The sequence below is a fragment of the Podarcis vaucheri genome, assembly GCF_965113315.1.
Source record: "Podarcis vaucheri genome assembly, chromosome: 12".
Taxonomy (NCBI): domain Eukaryota; kingdom Metazoa; phylum Chordata; class Lepidosauria; order Squamata; family Lacertidae; genus Podarcis; species Podarcis vaucheri.
The window spans coordinates 25,590,660-25,610,268 of NC_138750.1; the positions used below are offsets into that span (position 1 = coordinate 25,590,660).

The 19,609-nt window shown below is 43.1% G+C and overlaps 1 long non-coding RNA gene across 2 annotated transcripts in view; it reads left to right on the plus strand.

The window, feature by feature from the left end:
- Window positions 1–278: 278 nt before the first annotated feature.
- The window catches only part of LOC309515589, a 38,390-nt gene continuing 19,059 nt past the window's right edge, over window positions 279–19,609 (plus strand). The window contains exons 1-2 of one of the 2 annotated variants that reach the window (XR_014212535.1): window positions 279–1,295; window positions 1,326–2,874. This is a non-coding gene — a long non-coding RNA (uncharacterized lncRNA). Of the gene's footprint in view, window positions 2,875–19,609 lie in introns of both variants that reach the window. The other variant, XR_014212536.1, reaches the window with a different exon arrangement.

Consider the following 19,609-nt stretch of genomic DNA (forward strand, 5'->3'; position numbering starts at 1 on the left):
AACTCCAGCTTAATAGTGTTTTTGACCCTTTTCAGCAAATCAGCCCTTTTCTCACAGTCCAGACTAAGCTCCATGTGATGTTTAAAAACATATTTCAAATTCCCTCCAAAATTGAAAGTCCCAACAGCTCCAAACCTCTGACGGCCCATTACCAGACTCGGAAAGTCCAACCATCCCTGCAAAGGGGGGTCAGTCCAACCCCCCATTTCCAGTTCAATCCAAACTTTATCTTTCCAAATCTGGTTTTTTCCAAGTTCATTTATTGCCTATTTTAACTATGTTGATTTATATAGAATCATAGACATGGAGCTGGAATGGACCACAAGAGTCATCTAGTTCCAAATTCATGCAATGCAGGCATATTTTGCCAAATGTGGGACTTGAAACCATAACCCTGATATTAAGAATCCCATGCTCTACCAACTGAGGTATCCCAGCTGTAATTTTTATATTTTGATTGGATTTTTATCGTGCATTTCAATTATGGGTGTTTATATTTTAATGCCTGCACAATTGGTTTTTATATTTGCAAACTGCTTGGATGCTTATCCTGGTATTAAGTGGTATATAAATAAATACATAAGACAGTAACGGCAATCGGTATTGGTGTCAGGTAAGCTTCCCCTGTTTAGGGAAGTTTTTAATGTCTGATGTTTTATTGCTTTTTTATTGTTATTATTATCATTAATTCTGTTGGGAGCCATCCAGAGTGGCTGGGGAAACTCAGCCAGATGGGTGGGGTATAAATAATAAGTTGTTGTTGTTATTGTTGTTGTTACAGTGCTAGGCTGAGACAGTGAATAAACCCTCTGCACTCCTTTCTTGCACAAAGGGCAGGCTGTAGCAGGGCTGCACTTTTAGCCCCGGCCCCATTGTCTGGGTTTCCTTGTCCAAATACAATGTCTAAAGCACCAGCCCCTCCTTGCATGTGTGGATTGTGTGCCATTGGCACACTCACACAACCAACTGCTCTAATTGGGCAGCACCCCCTACATGTGAGGAGGCGCAAGCACCTTGGCCTGGCTTTTGCATGCAGACAACCACATGCAGTTGCTATGAGAAGAAGATCCATTGCTGGGACAGGGTGAAAAGAGTGGCTCCTCTCCAGTCTGCATCCAGGTATGCTCTACATGGAAATAACAAGTGTGCATGGCTTTAGTTTTTGTGTAATTCTCTCTTTTCTTGAGTGATGCACAAAGGCTGGAGAAAAGAGCTCCAATAATGGGCCCAGCAGGAAGAAAGGAGGGAGGGGTTGTTCAGGGGCTCACTAGTACAAGAAATTTTTTACTCTACCTGTTTGGGAGTCCAAAGACTCCTCTCTCGAGAGCTTGAAAAACCTGAGAATTCTACAAACCTAGCCAACTGCAGAAACAGCTTGGAATAATATCGGCGCAAAACAGATTTCTATTTCTCTGCATCTAAGGTGAGCCTTTGCAATGACCCTTCTGGGCTGCGTTGTTTAGACTCCCCTTGCTAGTCCCTGCTTTGCCAATTGGAGAAGCAGGGATCTCTCTCAGTGTGAACAGCAGATGTCAGATATGCTGAATCCGGTTAATTAATGCATTTTTGCCTTTTGAGTCATACTGTACAAATATGTTTTGTTTACCCCTTTTTCTCAGTGCTACCATATATGCTGCGTAGATTACTCATATGGTGAGAACATCTGGGGCTCTGTGTTGTGTGGTACAGGGAACGGGAATGAACCCGGACTCTCTGCCTCCCTTAACAAACAACTGATGCTGATAAAGCCTCGCCGTTTCAGCTGTCCATCTACATTGGTCCATGTAGCTCAGTATTGTCCACACTGATTGACAGCAGCTCTCCAGGTTTTTTAGGCAGGGTTCCCTCCCCCCATCCTACCTGGAGATACCAGAGATCAAACCTGTGACCTCTGCCACTGAGCTGTGGCCCTTCCCATGGCTGCCTTGCTACCAAACGTGCTTTTTTTCCTGGATCAGGACTTGTGTGAGCAGTCACAGATACTCACAAACCATAATCAATGTTTTCTTTTGTATAGGCATTTCCACATCCTGAAGAAGGTGAACTTCCTTTAAGGAATCCATAGGGGATTGCTCAACTTCTGTAAGAGCCAAAATAGCACAAAACCTTTGGAGAACTCTGAGGCTTACAAAAAATAAATAAATCCTCGCAGTGTTCTGCATCATTGTTTGTCATTGTTTGTCAATTTGCCTGTCAAACAAGTGCTTGCTTCTTTCTATTTTCTTAGCTAAAACTGGACACAAGTGTAGAAAATGTGAATTATGGTGGGGATGGAAGAGTCACGCTTTAAGAAGAAAGAGACAGTGAGAGACATGAATATTATTAAGACGCTATTAGGGCCAAATGCAGTGAAATGTATTTCACAGTCACCTGGTTCACAGGCTCAAGAAAAGAGTCTAGCTAAAGGAAAGCAGAAAGAAATGGTTGCAGTTGTGAACTGAAATAACCTGAAGATATCAAAACAAGTAGGTATCTTTACTACTATTTTTATCTTGACAATGTTGATTCTACTTATCTGCCTGTCCCCAGCCTGTTCCGCCCCTGCCCATTTTTTAATTCTTTGAAATTCCAACTATATTCATTTCCCTAATTACTTACATATTATGCTTTCATTCCTGTTAGGTCCCCAGAGCACCACGTAGCAGCTGGGAGAATCCCAGAACAGCAGTGGGCAATTTCTTAAAACATTGCATTGAAACAGGGTTAACTTGCCATCTGAACTCAGTCAATGAGGTAGATAGATCTTCTGAAGCACTGAATTCCATAACTTGATCCCTGTTGTTGAGATGATCTGGTCCTGCACCCTTGTTCTCACATCTCACAGGGTGGAGGAATAAATAACTGAACATCTCCTAGTCCTACAGGGCTTGGAAGGTAAGGGTCAGCATCTTGAATTTCACCAGCAAACAAATTCAGAACCAATGTCACTGATCTAATATTAGTGTTTTGTAATATGGTTGAATAAACTGGGTTACCATCAGAAGCCTCACCAATGCATATTGCACCAATTGACATTTCCAGACATTTCCAAGGACGACCCAGGTAGTGTTCTAAGTTTTTGGCGGGAGAATAGGCTGTATGCTGAGACCCTTCTAATTCCTGGCTAGCTTCCTGATAAAGCAATACTGTGGTACCTCGGGTTACAGATGCTTCAGGTTACAGACTCCGCTAACCCAGAAATAGTACCTCGGGTTAAGAACATTACCTCAGGATGAGAACAGAAATCATGCAGTGGCAGTGAGAGGCCCCATTAGTTAAGTGGTGCTTCAGGTTAAGAACGGTTTCAGGTTAAGAACGGACCTCTGGAACGAATTAAGTTCTTAACCCAAGGTACCGCTGTAGGCCATTAAGGAAACAAAGGGAGCAGTTCTGTGCTAGGCCCCAAGAAGGCCTTGCTTCCCCCCATAGCTGCTGCCTTGGACTCAGGCAGAAATCAGGCATGGCTCTGATTCTGTGGCTTCCCAGCCTGTTGCTTTGCTGCCAGCTTCAGGCTCACATAGCTCTCAACTGCAGCCTTTGTCTTTATGTTTAAGGAAGCTTTTAATATTTGATGAATTATTGTATTTAATATTTTGTTGGAAGCAGCCCAGAGTGCCTGGGGAAACCCAGCCAGATGGGTGGGGTATAAATATATTATTATTATTATTATTATTATTATTATTATTATTATTATACCTCGGTTTAAGAACAGTCCACTTTAAGAACGATTTGGTTTACAAACTCTGCAAAACCAGAAATAGTGTCTTGGTTTGAGAACTTTGCCTCGGAATCCCAACGGTGGAAGGGCACCAGCGGCGGGAGGCCTCATTAGGGAAAGCGTGCTTCGGTTTAAGAATGGAATTCCGGAACAGATTAAATTCGTAAACCGAGGTACCACTGTATTATTATTATTATAACCACCAGCCAGCTGAGGAAGGGGGACTTACTCATTTCCCATCAAGCATAGAGCTGTTCGCTTTGTTTCCTTAGGGGTGGCGTGCAACACTATGACAGTATTTTAATCTGGAAGTGTCCAGGGTGCTGGGTAACTGGCAAAATTAATACAGTCATGCCTCAGAAGTCGAACGCCTTGCGAGACGAATGTTTTGGCTCCCGAACGCCGCAAACCCGGAAGTGAGTGTTCCGGTTTGCGAATGTTCTTTGGAACCCCAGATGTCTGACGTGGGTTCTGATTGGCTGCAGGACCTTCCTGCGCCTTGATTTCTGAACGTTTTGGAAGTTGAACGGACTTCTGGAACAGATTCTGTTCAACTTCTGAGGTACAACTGTATTCCCAATACAGCAGCTGAGGCTGGAAACACGCTTTCAATTCTGGTTCAAGCTTGGCATGGAAGCTTCAGCAGTATTAATAGGAGCCCAGTTTTGAAAGGGCCAATGTGTGGCGGCTCCTCATTTGCCTCCCTAGGGAAACATGCACATAGGATTTCAAGCCTATAGATGGCAGAGTCTCCGTTCACTACTACCATCTCCCCCATAACCAAATTCTGGAAGCCATTCAAACACCCAAGCATGGAAATACACATTTACACACGCTGTCTCAATCTGATGGCTTCCTTTCATGCCTACAGGAACACCTATTTCAAACCGGCTGGTGTTTTGTCCAGGGACCACGATAATAGGCCGAGCTGCCATTATGTCCTTGTTTGATCACATCATTACCACCCTACAAAAGAAGAAAACATTTTTTCCCAGTGCTCCAGCCTTTGTTGTCTGCTGAAAATGTCTCCGTAGGAGATATTGCCATGGGGTGTTTTACACAGACCGTTTGTTAGAGAAAATAGAGGGGGATGTTCCTTTGCAGATTCCGACAAGCACAATCCAGCATTTAAGAACTGCATTTGTTCCTCCACAAGTCTCTTGTACAAGTGAGATACATTTTTCCCTCCCCTTTAAAAGAAGCACCATGATATTAATTAATTTGGACAGAAAATCCTCAGTAGAACAGGTGGAGTCTTTCAGCCATTTGTATATTAACACTCCTAAGTGAGGAATGTTCCTTTCATGTCTGCTCTTTTTAAAGAAACCAAGTCTTCGTCATGCACTTCTGCGAAGAGTCGTAGGAATGCACGCAGAGCCCTGCTGGATCAAACCAAAGGTCCTCCTGCTCCCACATCCTTTTCCCTACAGTGGCTGGTCATATGCCTCTGGGAAGCTCAGAATTAGGACACAAAGGCAGCAGCCTTCTCCGGCGGTTGCTCCCCAGAGTCTGGCATTCAGTGAAAGGAGTGCGCACAAGGTTGCGCATTGCCTTTATGAAGAGTAGGCATTACTCTCCATGAATCTATCTAATTCCCTTTTAAAGCCATCTAAGCAAGTAGCCATGACTAAGCCCATGTAAGAAACGCCATGAACGAATTAGACAGATTTCCCAGAGGTAACAAGTTAATTCAGAACAAAGCCACATGAGCAATAAAAGTCTAGAGAAGATCCCCCCCCCCCCGAAAAGGAGCCTGCATATTATTACGAGCTACTTGTGGCCTTGCTCATTAGCTTGGCCTCTAACAATAAATTTAATTGGCAGTCGTGGTAAGTTAGGAATGGAAGGTGGTACCCAGTGGCCAAGGTAAGGGCTGAGGCCCGTGTTCTGTCCAGGAGTATTCATGGCAAGTGAGGGAAATAGGGGTGGGTTTGGGGCTTGCTATAAAAGTCGCAGCACACCCTTTTGCTGCTGGTTAGAGAAAAATCAGGTTTGCAGCGGAAGGAAGAAACTCCAAGCCTAATATAGCCAGTGTGGGTACCTGCTTGCTCATCTTCTGCTCAACCTATATATTGGGGGGGGGGATCCCACGACCCTGAACGAGTGCTGACAAGAAGCATGTCATCTGTAAAAAGCCTTGGACCCGGGTAGAAACAAACATCACCATCAGATGAGTGCAATTGATCATGGCATCATAGAGCTGGAAGGGACCCCGAGGGTCATCCAGTCCAACCCCCTGCAATGCAGAAATGCTGTCCACAGCCCCCATTGGGAGGACTCAAACCACCAAGCTTCTGGTTAACTGCACCACCTTTCTACAAGGTATGCATCTTCCTGTGCATCACCTGATAAGGGCTGAAACCCGGCTTCCTTGCAGGATTAGAAGAGCCTCGACTATTCTTCACCAGGGGATTCAATTCCCAGAGTGGTTTAATGATCCTTCTTCCCAGAGAACTCCAGGAATTGCAGTTCTGCGAGTGGCATAGGAGTCTCCTAACAACTCTCAGGACCATTAACAAACTACAGTTCCCAAGATCCTTTGGGAAAGTAATAACTGCAAAGTGACATGAGAGTGCTTTAAATGGATAGTATAGACGTGACCTAAGTGTCCTGTATTCCATGGATTCTGCAAAAGGCTGCACTGACCCTTCATACCACAAGGGGAAGCAAAGAGAGTTTACTATTGCATGGATTGCAGAGGTATAAAGTTACACTCCAGTTCTAGAGGTGGTGTTTGTTTGTTTTAGCATAGCGGTTTTTTAAAAGTGTGGCTTTCTGTGAGGAAACGTGGGGCAGCTGTAGTTAGAATAGGTCCTAAGCTGGCTATTAGGAAAAGTTGAGGACGATGGATGAGGCCAAACCATAGGAGACTATGATGATGGAGGTGCAGATTAGGAACAAAGTTTACCCCTTTTGTTAGGATAATTTAGACATTGCATGAAGTGGGACTCCTAGGCCAGGCTATGGCCAAATGGGGAAAAAGGGTCTGTTTAACCCTTTCCCCTCTTGTACTTTTTTTTAGCACCAAATTGCCTTCAGGCTGCTTTTTGAACTGTGAGCAGAGAGGGAAAGGCAGGTGTCGAGAACCAGCTCGACATCAGTAAGAAAATCAGTCTCACACCAAGATGACTTGAAGAAAAAGCTTTGGCTTTAGCCATGCAATGTTTATTGTGCGCAGTGAAAATAAGATCATCCTCTCTCCTCCAGCACTGCGCTTGCTCTGCCTGGTACTCAAAAGTAACAATCAAAGGAATGCAACCTTGCCCTTGCCCACACAGACAAAGAGAGTGTTATGCTACGTGAGCCAATCATTAGTCTAGCATGAGGTGTTCACATGCTCATCATGCTCTTAACAATATCTCGTGCTGTAAAATCACTCTGCAATAAGAAGAACTCTGGTCATGCTCTTATGTACAAGCAATCATTTTCCCACATGCCCTCTTTTCTTGTTATATTATAAGAGGGGCCCTTAATCAAAATCGCATTCCCATTACCTAAGCGTTTATATTTTGCAACATAAATTCCCCTTGTAACCCTTGTGGTGGGCCGTGGTCGGTACCACCATGCAATACATTGGGAAATAAAAAAAAAGCAAGCATTGAATACAACAAACATGCAATTACAATCAATAATAAATTTCTTAACCATAATCCATTAGGTAACCAAGAAGACAACCACTCCCATGGATCAAAACTTTCAGGTGGATTCAAAGGATTATGGGTTATCATTTGTTCCATATAATCAATAGTAGCAGAGATATTGGTTGATTGATCAGTTATATACATACAACAATGAAAATGAATTAAGACATAAATTCCACCTTTAGAGGCAAAGATTACATTTAAAGCATAAAAAATTTATAAAGCAACTTCTCTCATTTCTGACTTTTTTGTTTTGTTTTTTTGTTAATTATTTTTAAAACAAAGATGATAGAATTAAAAACAAAGCTTCGGTCCAATTTGCCACAGAATAACCCTAAATCAGATTGAAGCAAATATGCAGATTTACTGCTCTTTCTCATCCAGTCCAACCAAGCATAAAAATCTCTACACGCAGCCTGTTGTTCATAAGTCATGTAGGTTGTGACATTATTAACTGAGACTTTTGGCCTATCACTCATAGTTGTAACATTAAGAAAACAAGAAGATTCATTAACATACTCATAGGTCCAATTACAATATGGATAATGACCTAAAATTTTATTGCTATTATGATTAAAACAAAAACAATAAGGCACTATTTCTGCAAGCAACAAAACACAGGTGATAAACTTATACGATTGTCCTTCATATTATTGCTAATCTTAAATGAAGCATTTACTGGAATGCTAGAATACCACCACCAAAAAAAAAAGCTCAAAGCTTTTTAAAGCTTTTCAAAATCATTTTTCTCAGCAGCTAAAAGGCAACAGCCAAGCATATTCCGCTTGCTGTAACTAAAAAGATTGCAACAAGGTCGAGAACAGGGCACATTGTCTTCGCAGGCCATATAAAGAACCATATTGCAACTTGCTTTCTGTCCGGGAACCATGCCAAAGCACAAAAATGAAACAACTTGAACACACTAAAATCCTCTCACCCCCTCCCTTGCCAAGAGTCCACAATAGTTCCAAGACAGCCCTCTGTACATGCTCAGGGGAACACATCATAGGGCAGGACTCCTGAGGGAGGAGAAAAAAAAATCTGGGGGGTAAAATCCAAGCGATGCCAGTCCAGCAAGGACATCTTTCAAAGCCAGGCTCACTTCCCAAACAAGAGGCAGCAAAACTGTAATGATGTTTGGTGGTTGAAGTGGCTTCCCAGGGAAAAGGGGGCCAATGCAGTAGTGATGAAGATGGCCTTTCAGCGTGCCAGGAAACACTGGAACAGCTGTGGAAGAGCCTCTTCCATTGCAGAGGTGATTGTGATCTTGTCTGCTGGATCCTTATGTCCTTTAAGGGCAGAAAATAGTGGAGCCATAGTGGAGGTGGGCAGGTCCAAATAACTCTTTATCCAATTCAGCTGTCCAAGAATTTGTTGTAAATCCACCAATCTAAGATAACCAGGAAACTGTAGTTGAGGCGTAACTGGAATGGCTGCAGATGCTGTCAGCTTGTGTCCCAGGTACGTAATGGGTAAAGTCCGCTGGAGTTTTTCCTTAGCCATTGTCAATCCAACAGGTTTTATCCTTTGCAGGATTTTGGGACACGGAGGAGGACCAGGCCGTGGCTAGCAGGCCGTGGCTAGCAGTGCCCACTGACTGGCAGGCTTTAAGCATATCAGCAATGGCTATATTTGATGTTGCCATTAGAAGGTGCAGCGCTTGCTTATAGTCCTCATTTGCATCAGCAAACGCAAGCTGGCGTACAGTCAGTTCTTGTGCTGCCAGGTCCTGAACTTGCCGCTTGAAGGTATTAAACAAGCGATCAACAAATTGTCCATAGGGCTTTGCAGGACCCTGTCTGACGCTCCCCCACCGGCCATTGCGCTCAGTCTTGTCATCAGGGACAGAGGCCAAAGTCTCTTGGGCTGAGGCTGTGGTGGCTGCCCAATACATAGGATCAAGGGCCAACTGTTGGGCAATAGGAAGAAAATTTGCTCCTCCCGTCAGCCCATCGAGAACATCGGTTTGGGTCAGCATGACGGGGGCTGGGGGTGCAGGAGCAATCACAGGAAAGAGATTTGGAGTATCAGAATCAAAAGGCAGCAACGGAGCTGCAGTACAAAGAATCTCTTCTTGGAGAGGAGTGTAAATGGGGGGTGTGGAATGCGAAGAATGCAGAGGAGGGACGACAGGAGCCGAAGGAGGAAAAATGTCTGCCTGTTTAGGAGGCTGATAAGTCGGTGCTTCTGAAGGCAGCATGAGGACTGGGAGGGGGGGCAAAGGAGCTGAAGCAGCGGCCAGGAGGAGATTTGTAGGAGTTAGGCTTGAGATAGCCTTATAAACCTTACAGCAGGCATGCAAAACTTTGACATCAATCTGAGGATGGTTTTGGAAAAATTGTCCTATTTTTTCCCAGTCTTTTAAATGCCAATTCCCCTCCTGAAGAAAAAACCAGGGGCAGTGAGTATCCAATGCTTCTATAAGGGACTTCAGATCAGCATCTGAGACAATGAGGCTGTTGCTGGCCAAGAGAAATTTAAGGTCTTCAAAAAACTTTTTCTGTGGTGGAGAGAGAGACTGCCCCATAATGGCAAAAGAAAGGGGGGGGGTCGGGAGCACTCACCAGGGATCCACTAGGTGGATGAACGACGCGTCTGCAGCCCTTGCCGGGCGAGATAAGTGCTGATAAGTCCTTAACGTAGTCCAGAATCACATACACGGGGCAGCAAGGGAGCACTCACCGGGATCCATAGCGGATGAAAGACGTGTGGTGAGCGCTGAACGATGAGAAACAACGTGGAGTCCGAAGGTAGTCACACGGGGTACCAAATGTCGAGAACCAGCTCGACATCAGTAAGAAAATCAGTCTCACACCAAGATGACTTGAAGAAAAAGCTTTGGCTTTAGCCATGCAATGTTTATTGTGCGCAGTGAAAATAAGATCATCCTCTCTCCTCCAGCACTGCGCTTGCTCTGCCTGGTACTCAAAAGTAACAATCAAAGGAATGCAACCTTGCCCTTGCCCACACAGACAAAGAGAGTGTTATGCTACGTGAGCCAATCATTAGTCTAGCATGAGGTGTTCACATGCTCATCATGCTCTTAACAATATCTCGTGCTGTAAAATCACTCTGCAATAATAAGAACTCTGCTCATGCTCTTATGTACAAGCAATCATTTTCCCACAGGCAGGGTCCCCAGATGCGCTTGACTCCAGTTGTCTTTTGGAGGAAGTGTGGAATGCAGGGGAAATAATGTACTATATAGCAAGAATCTTAGAGCTGCTCTCCTGGGACAAGAGAAAAAGAATGTAAGCAGCTCCCTTCGGAAGACTGGCTTTCCGCTCCCGTTTCTCCAGCAGCATTAATGTTGTGCCTCTAACATTAAGAACATGAGCTTTTGTTTGCTGTTAGTCCATCAGCAGGACACCAAAAAGAAAGCAGGAAGCTGAAGTCTATAAATATTATCACTTAATTATATGGGGTTTGTATCGATGAGTCTTCACCCCAGGCACCATAACAAACAAAGGGTTTCCTCTTATTGTAGCCATGTGATTTTATTATTTACTGAGAAAAGATAAGAGCTGCAAACTGGAAAGCAGAAGCACTCCTCTCTGATGCAACTATTTCACTCTCCCATTGCCCTGAGTTGCAAGGGCAGCCTTCGCAGAGTTTCTTCCAGCAATGTAGCAACTCCAGTGGAGGCTCTCACATGGACTCTGGGAAGCTCTTGCAAGATCTCATGAGAGCCTCCCAGAGCTCGAAAGCTATTTTTGTGCAAGGTTTTCCCAGCATGGAAATAGCTTTTAAGCTCTCCACCGTCATTGCATTTAATTTGTGCAATTTCAATTGGCCAGTCACCAAGTATGTCAAGTTGAAATTGTACAAGTTTAAATGTGTGTAAAGTGTGAGTGATCTGTAATCTGTTTACAAATGTGCAGGTGGAACCGGTGGCTAAATGGGCTTCAAAAGCTAGCATAATGTAGGAATCTAAATCTAAAGATGCTTGTTATAGCTTATAAAGCCCATGAGACCAAGCTGCTTGAAAGATCTCTTGGCAATCTGCTCATCCTTTAAGAACGGATGTTCTGGCCCTCTTGCAGGTGTCATTTGTAGGGGAAACCTACTGTGAAAGACACTTGTATTTCAAGGAGATAGGTTGATTGGTCTGTAAGATTCTGCCTCCCTGCTTAGTAGCACCTTGGCAAGCGGCAAGGGCTTGGGGTTTGCTTCATTGTTTGCTTTTACCCAGCCTAAGTAGCAGCAGGATGTGGGAAGACCTGCTGGTGGGCCAGGTGTAGACTGAGTACCTGCCAGCAGGAATGCAGCTGCAGAGTTGATTGACTGTGCTGGGCCCTGTAGATTGGCCTTGTTTGACAGGTGGGTTGAATTTGGGTATTAGGCCAGCAAGCCACCAAGAGTCTAGAAGAGCAGAGTTTTTTCCAGTTCCAGCACCTCTCCAGTGCTCACCAGTGCCATTCTAAGAGAACGAGGGAGGCGTTCATGGTGAGTCCTGACACCCCTTTTTCTAGAAAAATAGCACTGTGGAAGAGTATATAAATTTCTCAGGTGGGGTCTGACCCCTGGAGGTTCATTGTAGGCCCTGACATAGCTCAGCTGGTAGAGCATGGGTAGGCAAACTTAGGCCCGGGGGCCGGATCTGCCCAGTCGCCTTCTCAATCCAGCCCGTGGACGGTCCAGGAATCAGCTTGTTTTTACATGAGTAAGAATGTGTGCTTTTATATAAAATGCATCTCTGGGTGATTTGTGGGGCATAGGAATTCGTTCATTTTTAAAAAAAAAAAAAATAGTCCGGCCCCCCACAAGGTCTGAGGGACAGTGGAGCAGCTCCCTGCTGAAAAAGTTTGCTGAGCCCTGTGATAGAGGATGAGGCTCTTAATCTCAAGGTTATGGGTTCAAGTCCCATGTTGGGTTGGGTGAAAGATTCCTGCATTGCAGGGGTCTGGACTGGAGAGGATCCTCGTGGTCCTTCCAGCTCTGATTTTGTGAAAGGGTGCAACAAACAGGCCAGCTGGAATCTTCCTGTTACTGATCACTGGAGCTCAGGATAACTGAACGGGGAAGTGTTTTTCTTGTTCATGCTATGTTAGTTTGCTTGAAGTCTGTTTTTCTGTTTTTGTTGTGCTGTGTTTAAGCCTGCTATTTAATGAAAGCAATGTAATGTCCCTGAAAAAAGAAGGAAAAAAGCTATTGCATTTGGCAAAAACATCATTGCACCCTGTATGTGTGGAATGTTGGGTTATCTTCCTTATTGTTTGAAAGCTTTCCTTTTCTCCATAAGCATTTGATTCTGTTCTTGTTTAATGCATCTAATATATGGTGCTGCTGTTTGTGGTTTTGCTGCTCCTTTTAGTTAGTTAATTTGTGTTTTAATGGTTGGGTTATTTTTGCTTTTATTTTTGCTTTTATATTTGTAAGCCTCTTTGAGCAACTTCTTGGTGGATGGGGAAAGTGGGGCATATACCCATTAACCAAAAATAGCTAAATTCATATTTGACTATCATCTTGCATATCTTCATAATGTTGTGCTTTCTTGTTGTTTCTGGAAATAATACAAGGTGGTGCAGCATTATTAAACAAGCATTTGCGGGGGGGGGGATAAGTAGCTTTTAATTGTATATTTTATGAAACAAGGGAGATTTAATACACACATCAAATTGATTGTTTCAGTTTTTCATAGCAATAGAAATGATTAAAAAAAACCCATCTATACAGATCAGAGAAATGTTTTCAGGGAAGGAGAAGAGATAGCAAACTATGACAGATGCTAAATGTTAATCCTTCATCCAGTCTAGAAAATTGTAGGAAAGTAATAGAACACCTGGAAATTTTGTGCCATATGGAAGAAGTTGGAGGCAGAAGGAGACTGACCTGATCTTTCAGTGATATTTATGTTAAAACGTATTGGGAAGACCTAGACGTATGCAATTAAAATGAATAAGAAATGAAATGAATGCAATTCAGATGAATTTTTAAAATGAAAATGAATTGAGAAATTAAAACAAAAATTTGCACACCTTTTAGTAAAGAATTTTAGCCTCTTGCAACTTGAACAAACAGTACCTAATTGACACAAACTCTGCTGTGTTATTGAAATTAAAGGGTTTAGTTTGTTCATATTTCCTGGCAGACCGATTTAACTGTGTTCTTTTGGGATTTATTTATGTTTAAGTGGGTTGTAATTGTGCTGTGCTTTGTGATGCCTTCTGAGCACTAAAGTCAAGTCATCCTGTACTATATTTGAAACTGATTTACTAGCTGAACAACATCATTACACAATGTAAACACCATTAAGCATGGTAGATAAATGTAAACATCTAGCAGGTCTTGCCTCTTTCCGGTTGTAATTCACATTGCCCTAAAGCTAAGTGGTCACTAATTTAATTCAGACTGAAATTAGTTGCCAACTATGTCACTGCATTATTCAACCTTTTTAGAAATAGTGTATTACACTGAAGCTGGCTGGAAAATTACCCTGAGGTATGCTGCTTCAGTCTAAAGAATCGCACACACTACTAACATTTTGGGAGCTGTAGTTTTTTAAGGATACTAACGCCCCTGTTCCTCTCACAGAGCTTCATTACACAGAGTAGCTTAACACTCAATTCCTCTTTCATAAAACTCCAGGAATCATAGTTCTGTGGTTTTCTAACAACACTCAACACCCTTAAACTGCAACTCCCAGAATTCTTTGGGAGAATCCATAACTGTTTAAAGTGGTTCCAGTTACAGATAGGTAGCCGTGTTGGTCTGCCATAGTCAAAATAAAAAAATTCCTTCCAGTAGCACCTTGTAGCACCTTCAGTGTATCTGAAGAAGTGTGCATGCACACGAAAGCTCATACCAAGAACTAACTTAGTTGGTCTTTTAGGTGCTACTGGAAGGAATTTTTTTATTTTGTTTAAAGTGGTATCATAGTTCTTTAAATGTACGGTGTGATTGTGGTCTGGTCATGATTAGCTGGTTAGCTCTGTGTTCTTATCAGCTATGAGTTCTTATCAGGTGGAATAAAAATTAGATAGATAGATAGATTAGGTATAATAAACATTTTAATTTGTGGGTGCTGCTTAGCTGCAAAAATACAGAAGGCCCCCGATGAAAAGTATTTGGTGTTCCAGAAGTGTGTATCTCATCATAGCTAAAATAGGCACATCATGAAATATGTCAGAATCAGATAACAGCCTCAGCACTGTCACTTTTTGCAGAGCAGGGAGACAAAATAAGCCCCTTTCTCAGTAATTGGTTGCTCTGCTGTACTTATCCCCATTTTCTTACTGCCAAGTCTCATTTGCTCATTTATTCTGTGATTTGGATTGACAGTGCCTCTCCACAGTCATTCTCATTACAGTAGCCCAAGGGGCATAGTGGTCTTACTTAACGTAGGAAGGACTCAGACAGGGAAATGTTGCCTGCTAGAATCCTGCTCAGAAGATTCTGTAGTGCTGATCATGGCATTTGATTCTTTCCTACCTGCTGGTAACTTGCTAGATGATGCTGCCGGCATGACTGTAGTTCATCAGCCATCTTTTGCATGCATCCTTGGAAAAGGACCACAGCTCAGTGGCAGTCTGACCTGGTATAAAGTGGTTTACTACCGGTATTTTAATTTGTTGTGCCTAAAGTAAATGGACAGCTGAGACACAGTTTTCACTGTGTTATGTTTCACATAAGTGGGCAGCACCGGCCCTACCATTGTGAAGCAGCTGCCTCAGGCAACTGATTGTGGGTGTCAAGAAAGGCAGAACATTGTTACTTGTAGATATTGTTGTACTGTTTCTCTGCCAGGGAAGGGAAAGGGCTGCTTGTGGGACTTACGCTTCCAGTGCCTGCCTTGGATACATGATGTGGGGTTGAGGGGAATTTGGTGTCCTGCCTCAGACAGCAAAATGTCATGGGATGTCCCTGGCTGGTGCTACGGATAAACATTCTGTGCACTCCACATCATATGCAGACACCTTCGTCATGTGGGTTGTGTCCATTTGTGTTTAGACCTAGGCTTCCAACCATGCCCTTTCTTGCTTCCAGACTCTGCATGTGATTGGGCTTGAGGTGCATGGGCATGCTTACATAGGCGGGTTCTTTACCCGTTACCAGAGTCTTTCCAGCATTAATGCATTCACAAGCATATTTAGCACATACGTGCAGATTTCGGAAGGTATGTGCTGCTTGACTGAGAGCGGAAAGGGCCGGGTGCGAAAATGAGAAAGACATTTCACTTAATCCTGTGGCGGAAAGCAGGGCTTGTGAGCCTTTGTACTTGTCACTAGTCATAAAAAACAATATCCTTCATGGCTTGTGCTTAATTCATTACCATTTCAATATGAAAAAGGGCTCCATCCCTTGCAAGCCTTTTATCCCCTAATTAGATTTTCCTGTTATTGATGCTCTCATAATAATGGCTGCATCTGAATGGAATTTATGCTGTTAGATGACTTTTTTAGAAAAACCTGCACAGAACCAGCGCATAGAGGCATCATATGTAAAGTGCCACTAACTGCATGTTGTTTCCCTGATAAGCTCTCTGCACTGTTTCTCTCTCTCTCTCTCTCTCTCTCTCTCTCTCTCTCTCTCTCTCTCTCACACACACACACACACACACACACACACCCCTCTCAACCATCTAATGTTGTGACATCTGTGGCATTTAAATGTCTTACTATGAAATGTTTCTCTCCCCCCCCCCTTTAAGTACAAAACCCTTTAACACTGAGGCAAATCGTGCTCAGCAGAGAAAGCGAATGCGTGCGTCGGAGTGATTTAGAGGACACTGTATTTCCAATGATGTCATTGTAAATGAGGCTGAGCAGTTCAGCTGAAAACACCCATCTGAAAGCCAAGACCTTTCTAGCGGTGGAAATTGCTCAGAGGCTGCTCAGGGCTTTACCCACATCCAGTAGATTAGGGATGGGGAGCCTGTGGCCCTCTGAATGTCACTGGACTACAATTCCCATCAGCCCCAGCCAGCATGGCCAATGGGAAAAGATGATGGGAGATATAGTCAAACAACTTCTGTAGGCCTGCAGCTCTGTGGTAGATACATTGAGTTGCTGTTGCATTTTATCAACAGACAAGCCTTCTGACTTAGTGTGTTTGTTGCATTAGTGGCATTTAGTTGTCCAGACTTGTTGGTGGTCTACAACAATTAAAAGAAAAGCAACCAACTAGGTCTTTAATGTATGCACACAGCTGGTGAGTGGCCTGATAAAAATGTGGTTTATTCTGCAAAAAGCGGCATCTAACCACTAACTGAATTTCTTCGTATTAACACATCTAAGCTGGTACCGTTGTTTGTCAGGAAATCATTTACTAGCCTTGTGTTGTCCAAGTGACCACAAAACAATAGGGTATCTTGTAGTTCTTTAAAAAGTTTCCAAGTAGTTCTATCCGAGGAGGGTGCAATGGCGTGCCAAATTATTATTATTAAATAGTAAATAATAATAGGGGGATAATGATATTCAGCATTAGCCATACTCAGAGCAGACACACTGGAATCAACATAATGTAAGTCCATTTATTTCAATGTGACTGCTTGGAGTATGACAAATGTTGAATATTGCCCATAATTAAGAATTAGTCCTAGTTTCCTTAGAAGTATCTAGGCCTGTGTTTTGAACAGGGACAAATCTCAGCACTGCCATTCTATAAATGATGACTAGCACCATGGTTTTCAGCCAAATTGAAACACAGCATTTACGTGCTGAAAAGCTCTAATGCCTTATACAGATTTATTTGGTCCATCTATGTCAGTATTTTTTTACAGAGATTGGCAATGGTTTTGGACAGACCACTTGATGCAGCCATACCTGGAAAAGCCAGGGGTTGAACCTGAGGTCTCCTATGTGCAAAGTATTGAGCTGAAGCCCCAAAATTCCATCCAGTTGTGAGCGCCTCATGCCATTTAGCCGAAGGAAAAGTCTTATCCACCATTTAGCAGTGGTATCCTGAGTCGGGCTCAACATGTTAAATTTTATTTGGCCAATACTGGTTTGTTTAGCTGCAAGAGCAAGTTTTGACTGATTTATCACAGAATGATTGACATCATTAGGCTAAATAGCTCGGCACAACTGCTGAGGATGATTTTGTTTTAACGTGATGTAACCTTTCCCAACCCAATATCCATTTGAAGTGTTTCAATTAAATGAATAAGCCTGTGTGAAAGAAAACGGGCACTTGCCTTTTAAAAACCATGTAAAGGGAGTTTTAAGTGATTCAGCAGAAAGCTGTTGCTGAGGGCCACTATACTGATAGAAGTATTTGGTGTATTATACTCTTTGCAGAAATCAGGATACATTGGGCAGTGTTGCAAGAACAGCCCAAGGTAATTCAAATGTCTGTGCTTCACCATCAGATAACTTACATGGTTATATGATAGCATGCTGGTGTGGAGTGGTTATCTCAGATCAGCTCTTACAGAGAGCCTTGTAATCATGTGATACCCGCTGGTGGAGACAAGTTTATCAAGTGAAACCCAGAGCGTGTCATAAGTACCACCTCACTTCATCAGAGAAAATTGGATTCCACTTTAATCGGATAGAGTATTGATAAGTGTTTCACTTCCAATGTAAGGATTTTTTTTTTAACTGCTTCAGAGTGGGGTGGGAGGAAGCTCCACATCTTTAACCCAGGGTGTATCAGGTTGTCAGTTCAATAGCGGGAGCCATAGAAGTAAATTTGACTCATACAATGCTAGGACAACCTAGCCATTTTTGTCACTTTCATCATTGTCTTGAATACGAAATATAGCAGCAGGTTCACATTGTCAAATCACACCAACATTAAAAACAACAAACTGCACTTGCTGTTGAATTCCCTTTTCTACACAAATATTAATAGTTGCCAATGCATTGGGTCACCCTATGCAGCATGGACATATGAAATAAACCTAGGCCAATGTATTGTGCAAGTTCCCATGTAATTGCAAATGCCCTTTAATTTTTTGCAAAATAAACGGCTTCTAATATCATGCTCCCCGATCCAGCAAATTGCTCCAGGTGCAGCTGCTCCCCTGTCCATCCCATAATGACAATGAATTGTTCCTTAAGCAACATTAAGAGCACTTCACAGCAAGCCCTGTCTTGAACAAGGGTTGCCAGCTGTCTCGTTTTCCACATGGTCTCTCACTTTGGAGACTTTTTCTATCTTCCTTCAAGCAAGGGCCAATTATTTGTCCCCTATGCAGAGGCTAAGGGACAAATCAGGTTGCTGCCTGCACAGCTGCCTGCACAACTTTGGGGCCTTTTGGGGGGCACTGTGAACAAGTCTTTCTGACATCTGTTGGAAATGTCCATCAGACATTTCTCCTTCATTTTTTTTCTCAGCTTATTAATAAGGCAGGTGCAGGGAGCCACTGGAATAAAATTGGAGCTCCTGTGACATTAGTCCTCATGCACATTGTGGCAGGTAAGAATGGTAGGATATGGCATTAGTTTGGGTAACTAAACTTGACTGAAGAAGCCATGATTTGGTCTGGTTCTTGAGCAGAGAGGCCCATAATTCCCTGTTCTCAAGCAAAAAGTTCTTCATCCCTCTGCCATTCCTGTTTAGTCTTGTTACAGACTGTCCTTTCCTTGGTTGGTGCACCCAGTACCATGCGATCAGCAAATGCCAATAGATGTGACTCTGTCATATTTCCATGGGCTCAGGCAGCTGAGCCAATGAGGAGCCAATGAGCCAAGTCACCAGCACAAACTGCAGAAAGATGTTGTGCCAGTTATGTTTTTGCTCTGGGAGGCAGTGCAGTGCAGAGGAAGGGACACCACAAATGAGATTGCAACATGAAAGGAAACCATTGCACTTTACTCTTGCTGTGCTTAAGTTTTAAGGAAGAGGTTTCTTTTTGTGAAGAAAACAAAACCAGATGAGGCACAGGCAGGAAGCAGAACTTCCCGGTGATTTTAGGTGTGTTTTGACGGCTTGATATTGCACTGGTAGGCTTATCTATATCTTTAAAGGTGTTTGGAAGGCAACTGGAGGACAGCAACATGCAATGATAAGGCTGCTAGTTCACTGAGCAAGAAGGTATCGTCTATCCCAGCATAGTTTAAGATAAGCAGAACACAGATAGCCCTTCTTTAGTTCCACAACTTGATATTGTTTCATCCACGGGACTTGAAAGGGGTGTTGAATTTGCACAACCACAAGACTAACACAACTGTAGTCTTTGCTTAAGTGGCGACCCACAGTCAGAGGCTAGAGGCCTATTTAAAAGCCATCCCTTACCCCCATCTCTCTCGTGAAAAGGGAAGTGAGCTGTTCTGCTGGTTGCACCTCTTATCTGGCCACACCCAGGCTGTGCCCATCTCCACCCATT